Raw genomic sequence first — 8,135 nt, forward strand, 5'->3', positions numbered from 1 at the left:
AAATCCTGCACTTGATTTCTGTGAATGGAAATTAGTTCAAGTATTTCAAGATATTTGTAACTTAAGCCAGTTACACAATAAAACTATATTTCCTGATACTGTATGTGCTAATGTAACACCCCAATAAGGGTTAATGTTTATACATAAACTAAAATGTTATATGGTTGTGATACAGTAAATGTAGCAGATATCAAAAGTAATATTAGTAGTTAATTAATTATTTAGGAAAAGTATTAATGTGTTAATACCCCTTATTAATAGAATATTGTGGACTGAACACTGTTTACCCCTTTCCTGAACTGACAATGGACTTGTCCTCCTAGCCCATTAGGGTGGACTATACCATATACCCTGCTTTAAAGGGGAGAACTGTGAGGAATATTCCAGAAAGGAAAATATACTCTGACAGTTGGCAGAGCCCCTGCTCATCAGGAAACCCCAGAGCAGGGACTATAGAGGTGCTCAGGGGAAAGAGCGTTAGGTGTGTTGCGGATAGGGGATGAGGAAAGCTGAAGTGCAGCAGAAAGGACACTGTGTAGCAGTGGTGGAGAAAAAGTTAAGGCAGCAGAGCTGCGCAGCTGGAAAGTGTGTGATGCGTTGCTGTAATTAGGAGAATACTTACCAAAAGGGCTCAGGTGATTTCCCGAGGTCCCCTTGAGCAGCGGTGACAGAGGCGGTGACTGATCCAAGCTGTGATCGATAAAGAAGAGGGTGTGGTGAGTGATTGTCCAGCCCCAAGGCAGCACAGTACAGCCTCCTGCATATCCCACAGATCAGCCCAGAGATAGTCCAGCCGGAGACAGCCTACAGGATGGCCCACAGATAGCTGTAACGCCCCTGCAATAACCTCATAGCCAACCTAACACCTCTCCCGGCTAAAGAAAGCATTGTGTGTAACATTCACCTCATCCAGGCAGCAATAAGCAGTACCTACCCTGGCATTTGGGGAGAGACTCTAGTAGTTAATACTGCACACAATACCCAAGTCGTCCTTAGCTACAAGTAAGAAGGAAGGGAGTAGTGGCTGCTGAATCAGCCCCAAAGCTGCATATTACAGAAGTGGACTGACACTTATAGAGACACTTGTGGCAATTATACTGCTAAGGGAAAATTGCTTATATCATTCTACTCAGGATATTCCAAAAATATTGCTAGCTTCTGTCATCTATTATCAGATTATTTGACGTTCAAGTTAAAAGTTAGCAGCATTATTACGCAAGACTTACCTTATGTATTCTCTTGACTTTGGATTACAAATACACAGAGAGTTGACCTTGCAGCGTGGGACCTAAAAAAGAAAGAATATTTGTTATAAATAAGCGCTTAAAGAACAGGTGACTGCAGTCATAATAGGGTTAACCCAAGACTATTGTAGACATAAACAATTATTGCGCAATGATAATCTAGTACTGGTAAAACGCTATAACCTGTTTTGATATTGTAACAGTTTGTTATACATTGCAGGTGAATGGATAGTTGCTTATTTGCTTGTTGCAGAATAGTACAACTTATGCTCTAAGTAATATTGTTATACATCAATATCTCACCAATGTTACGTGGGAAGAATTTCTGATGTTTGTATTTATATATTGATATTTTGTGCATAATAGTATCCTTGATTTCCATCAGTTCCTTTAAGAAAAACGGAGTTCCAGCTTAATAAAATTACTCTATTATTTTTCCTCGTGAGTTATTGTGGTGAGCTGTTGATAATTGCTGTTGCAAGATAACCTGTAAGGATAAAGATACTTATCTGAGAGAGTATCACATTTGGCGTCCGCGAACAGGATAGGAACAAGATGTTGGATATCCAGACTCCTGTGTTAACTTTGAGACGGAGATTGTTACCCATGTCACCCAGGCAAAGAACAATGGCATCACCAATCACAATGCCTTACTACCCTGGAGCCCCATGGCTGCCAACTTATTCTGGGAAAGCATGTACTCCAGGTAACAGTATATTTAAGGACTTCAAATCAAAACTGCTGTCACTATTTTGCATAGGTTCCCTTAATGAGCCACAGAAGGTGGAAATATTGATCGGACAGTTAAGAGGCCTAGCCCTTCGGGAAGTAAACTCTTGGTCTACTGAACAGAAGAAGAACGTAGAAGACATATTTAAAAAATTGTCCACTATTTTTGATTTGCAAACTTTATCTAAACTTAAAATTAACTTCTATGGAAGAAAGCAACAGCCCCATGAATCCTTAAGAGAATTTGCTCTCAGTTTGCAAGAATCACTCAAAGAACTACAGAACTTTGACCCCCGTGAAAAACAACAAGAGGATGAAACATTGACCAGTCAATTTATAGAAGGAGCTCTCGGGGATGCAGTGCGTACTACATTATGCATGGTGAGATCACAGAATCCAACTTGCCCTTTCCCTGAATTTAAGGAGACTGTTATCAAAATTCTGGGACTGAATACATCTTCTGAAACTACCTCCTCCTTATCAGTGGAAAATTCTGAGGCCAGAAGTCCCTCTAAAATCAGCTATAATGAAAGAAAAAAACCCATGGCACCCAAAGAGGCAGTCATACAGCATGCTCAGTTATCCTCCTGCCCTGACCAAAGTGAAGTATTAAAAAGCAAGATTGAAGAATCTATCCAGGGTTTTACAGGACTGTGCAGGGAGGTGGAAGACCCAACAAAAGAGCAATTGCTTCCTCAAGAACAACAGAAAGGTTATATCGAAAAGAGAGCCAGGAATTCAAGAATAAAACGGACCTACCAGTTTGACGCAAAGGGATTGCCAGTATGTCAATGCCGTAGACAAAAGGAACATGTTCAGTTCAACTGCAGGCAACATGAGAATTTAAACTCATACCCTGAGGCAGAGGATCAGTGCTCAGGAAGCACAGCAAGAATTGATCAACCTGTGGATGACAGACAAGATATAGGTCCAGAAACAGTATTGCAAAACCAGGCTAAAAATGTTGGTGTACCTAATGCAGGCAGTGTTCTGCCAGCCAGCACAAGGAACATTTTGGGTCGAGTATTATGGTTTAATGTCCAACGGGGTTATGGCTTTATAAACCGTATTGACACCAAGGAAGATGTATTTGTGCACTATACTGCCATTAAGAAGAACAACCCCAGGAACTTCTTCTGCAGTTTGGAAGAAGGAGAGTTGGTGGAGTTCAATGTGGTGATTGGAGAGAAGGGCACCAAAGCTACTAATGTAACTGGTCCTAATGGTGTTTCAGTGCAAGGCAGCAAATATGCAGCAGGTCGCAGTCCATATGCCAATGTCCCAGTGCAGAGAAAATCAGTTGGGAGGACAGTTGAACAAAATGTAGAGCAACAGAGTGAAGTGGTGCAGCAGAACCTACAGGATACTAACAAACCACAATCTCTTCCAGAGCCAGAATACCAGATTAAACCTAGAATGGATGACACACATGCCGGTAAAGTTCACTACAACCAGCCAGATTTAAAAACTGTTGAATATAAGGAAGACATTGAAAGAGTTGCCCACTCAACCACAGCAGAGAGGTTGGGTTCCCATGAACTTAATTGCCTTGGTTCTTTTATGCTAAAGTCTGAATCTATTTTATGTGAAGAACCATATATTTCAGTTAAAGAGCCCTTAACTTCTGTTCCATCAGAGTACAAACTTCCAAATAGTAAATATATTGAGATAAGTTCCAGTGAAACAGCATTAATTATGCACCAGATTTTGAGAAAATTTGGAATGAGAAACAGAAGTGCCCCATTTATACAGTATAGGCATTAGATTGAACATAAATGTCAGAATAAGTACTGCTTTTGTCAATATTAATTGTAAAAAGTGTGGTTTTTTTGAGTGCGTGTGTGTGTGTCCACAAATATTAGACTGTTCTATATTGGATGTTGTCTGTTGTGTGAGGACACACAACGTTCCAGCGGGGAAGTAATGTAACACCCCAATAAGGGTTAATGTTTATACATAAACTAAAATGTTATATGGTTGTGATACAGTAAATGTAGCAGATATCAAAAGTAATATTAGTAGTTAATTAATTATTTAGGAAAAGTATTAATGTGTTAATACCCCTTATTAATAGAATATTGTGGACTGAACACTGTTTACCCCTTTCCTGAACTGACAATGGACTTGTCCTCCTAGCCCATTAGGGTGGACTATACCATATACCCTGCTTTAAAGGGGAGAACTGTGAGGAATATTCCAGAAAGGAAAATATACTCTGACAGTTGGCAGAGCCCCTGCTCATCAGGAAACCCCAGAGCAGGGACTATAGAGGTGCTCAGGGGAAAGAGCGTTAGGTGTGTTGCGGATAGGGGATGAGGAAAGCTGAAGTGCAGCAGAAAGGACACTGTGTAGTAGTGGTGGAGAAAAAGTTAAGGCAGCAGAGCTGCGCAGCTGGAAAGTGTGTGATGCGTTGCTGTAATTAGGAGAATACTTACCAAAAGGGCTCAGGTGATTTCCCGAGGTCCCCTTGAGCAGCGGTGACAGAGGCGGTGACTGATCCAAGCTGTGATCGATAAAGAAGAGGGTGTGGTGAGTGATTGTCCAGCCCCAAGGCAGCACAGTACAGCCTCCTGCATATCCCACAGATCAGCCCAGAGATAGTCCAGCCGGAGACAGCCTACAGGATGGCCCACAGATAGCTGTAACGCCCCTGCAATAACCTCATAGCCAACCTAACACCTCTCCCGGCTAAAGAAAGCATTGTGTGTAACATTCACCTCATCCAGGCAGCAATAAGCAGTACCTACCCTGGCATTTGGGGAGAGACTCTAGTAGTTAATACTGCACACAATACCCAAGTCGTCCTTAGCTACAAGTAAGAAGGAAGGGAGTAGTGGCTGCTGAATCAGCCCCAAAGCTGCATATTACAGAAGTGGACTGACACTTATAGAGACACTTGTGGCAATTATACTGCTAAGGGAAAATTGCTTATATCATTCTACTCAGGATATTCCAAAAATATTGCTAGCTTCTGTCATCTATTATCAGATTATTTGACGTTCAAGTTAAAAGTTAGCAGCATTATTACGCAAGACTTACCTTATGTATTCTCTTGACTTTGGATTACAAATACACAGAGAGTTGACCTTGCAGCGTGGGACCTAAAAAAGAAAGAATATTTGTTATAAATAAGCGCTTAAAGAACAGGTGACTGCAGTCATAATAGGGTTAACCCAAGACTATTGTAGACATAAACAATTATTGCGCAATGATAATCTAGTACTGGTAAAACGCTATAACCTGTTTTGATATTGTAACAGTTTGTTATACATTGCAGGTGAATGGATAGTTGCTTATTTGCTTGTTGCAGAATAGTACAACTTATGCTCTAAGTAATATTGTTATACATCAATATCTCACCAATGTTACGTGGGAAGAATTTCTGATGTTTGTATTTATATATATTGATATTTTGTGCATAATAGTATCCTTGATTTCCATCAGTTCCTTTAAGAAAAACGGAGTTCCAGCTTAATAAAATTACTCTATTATTTTTCCTCGTGAGTTATTGTGGTGAGCTGTTGATAATTGCTGTTGCAAGATAACCTGTAAGGATAAAGATACTTATCTGAGAGAGTATCACACATACCCAATATGTGGTGTGCACGGTTGCACGTCATTTCGTGTGTGGCCTGGTTTGGGCTAATAAAGGATAGAATAGTGATCATTCAATCCTTCATCAGATCACCTAGTAAAGGGTACAACTATTAAGGGGGAACTACTGGTGGAGGAACTATGTACAATTACTAGGGGGAAACTATATTAAGGGGAAACTACTGAAGGTACAACTACTAATGAGGCATTACTAAGGGTACTATTATGGTGGAACTTATAAGGGGGGCTGCTGTATGGGATTGCTGTGGGGGACAACTAAGGGGGTCACTGAAGAAAAAGCTTTTTTTTACAGCAGGACTGCCCCGTATCAGTCCAGCTCTGCTGCCCAGTGTGCCGTATTAGTTCAGCTGTGCTGCCCAATGTCCTGTATCAGTCCATGGAAGCTGCCCCCTTTTTTTTATTAGAAGAGGAAAAAAGCATTTTTTTAAACTGCAGGGGCTGTTAAGTGTGCTTTGTCAGTCCAGGGTTGAGCCAAGTGTGCTGTGTAATTCATGGGGTGCTGCTAAGTCTGCAATATCAATCCAGGGCTTCTGTCCTTTTTTTATTACAGGAATAAAAAAGTTTTGTCTTTTTACTGAAGCAGTGTCACATGTGTGCCATATAATATAATGTGTGCTGTATGAGTCCAAGGGTTCCGCCATCTCTGCTGTATAATTCCATGTGTGCCACTACGTGTGCTATATAAGGTCACGGGTGCCGCCATGTGTCCCATATCAGTCCAGGGAAGCTGCCTGTTTATTTTAATTAAAAGAAAAAGAAGGATTTTCCCATAAAATTTCAGGGGAGCTGCCCCCTTTTTTTAAATCAGAAAAGAAAAAGATGTTTTTTTGTTGTTTTTTTTATGTTACTGTCGGTGCTGTTAAGTGTGCTGTATCTATCCAGGGGTGAGCAAAGTGTGCTTTATAGTTCCTGGCATTATCCAGGTGTGTCATATAATTTCTGGGGTGATCCAAGTGTATCATATAATTTCTGGGGTGAGCAAAGTGTGTCATATAATTTCTGGGGTGAGCAAAGTGTGTCATATAATTTCTGGGGTGATGCTAAATCAGTTGTATAGTTCCTGGGGAGTTGCCCTTTTTTATTACAAGAATAATTTTATTTTAATTTTTTTAACTGCAGGAGTGCCGCCATGTGTGCTGTATAATTCCATGTGTGCTGTATAATTCCATGTGTGCCACCATGTGTGTTGTATCAGTCCAGGGGTGCCGCCATTTGTGCCATATAATTCCATGTGTGCTGTATCAGATCAGGGGTGTCACCATCTGTGCTGTATAATTCATGGAATGAGCCAAGTCTCCCGTTTAATTCATGGGATGCTGCCAAGTGAGCTGTATCAGTCCAGGGGTGATGCTAAATGTGCTGTATCAGTCCAGGGGTAATGCTAAGTGTACCGTATCAGTCCATTGGTGATGCTACGTGTGCCGTATCACTTTAATGGTGATGCTAGGTGTGGCGTATCACTCCAGGAGTGATGCTACGTGTACCGTATCAGTCCAATGGTGATGCTAAGTGTAACGTATTAGTCCAGGGGTGCTGCTTAGTGTGCTTTATCAGTCCAGTGATTGTGCCGCCCATTTGTGTAGCTTAGCATCGTCATCCATCTACCTTGGTGCAACCTATTGGCCTAAAAACAATATTGCGAGGTGTTCAAAATAGACTGGAAATTAGTGAAAATTAATGTTATTAGGATTAAAAATCGTGTAGGAGCAAAAAAAAAAACACCCTAATTCTGCCATTTATTGTATTTAAGGTTTTTTTTTTTTTAAGAAAAATCTAAATCCAAAACAAAAAACCCAAAACACAGAAGGGTGGTGTTACACATTCAGATCCAAAACAAGGCCAGAGAGCCAGACCCAAAACAGGAAAAGTGGTAGGTGCACATCCCTAATAAACATATTTCTGCACACCCTTACTATATACCATTTGTAAGTGGAGCTCTCCTAATATGCCTTTCCAATCACAATACATACAAGTGTAAACATGGCTGCAAGCTGTGTGTTTGTGTGTGTTTATGTGTGTCTGTGTGTGCGGTGCACCAAATTTGCAGCACAATCAATTTTTACATTGTACAACTAAACATGTTTGTACCTCTGTATCTGGCCTTAGATGTTTCCACTCACACTAAACATGTCGGAAAGAGGATGATTTTACATATCACCTTTCCACATATTCTACAGTCTTTGTTGATTGTCTTATGCCTTAGGGTAAACTATTTTCATTTCACAGCTAGTTTCTCTGTTATGCCTTTACTTGTAGTCTACGTCTCACTCAGCTAACTTGTCGAAGTGTCTTGTTCTTCAAAATCCATGTGAGTTCCTCTTCAAATTCTAAATATATATTTCTCTTTTTTGAATGCATGAATTACTTTTTGCATGTGTTACTATTGGTTATGTCAAAGTTCTGATTTCTGCCATTGTAAAGAAGTAAAGTATAATATAGTATAGTATAGTATAGTATAGCATAGTGTGTGTTTGTGTGTGTGTGTGTGTGTGTGTGTGTGTGTGTGTGTGCGTGTGTTAGAAAATTCTCATTGTGCACTGTTTATAA

The 8,135-nt window shown here is 40.4% G+C and overlaps 1 long non-coding RNA gene across 1 annotated transcript; it reads right to left on the reverse strand.

Moving 5' to 3' along the window:
- Positions 1-620: 620 nt before the first annotated feature.
- On the reverse strand, positions 621-5,080 carry LOC146072458 (uncharacterized). Its single transcript, XR_014473136.1, has 4 exons — positions 5,013-5,080; positions 4,409-4,476; positions 1,227-1,288; positions 621-690 (listed from the first exon to the last, which is right to left on the reverse strand). It is a non-coding gene; the product is annotated as an uncharacterized LOC146072458 (long non-coding RNA).
- Positions 5,081-8,135: the final 3,055 nt, after the last annotated feature.

Source organism: Crinia signifera, chromosome 4, assembly GCF_055691185.1.
Source record: "Crinia signifera chromosome 4, ASM5569118v1, whole genome shotgun sequence".
NCBI classification, from domain to species: Eukaryota; Metazoa; Chordata; class Amphibia; order Anura; family Myobatrachidae; genus Crinia; species Crinia signifera.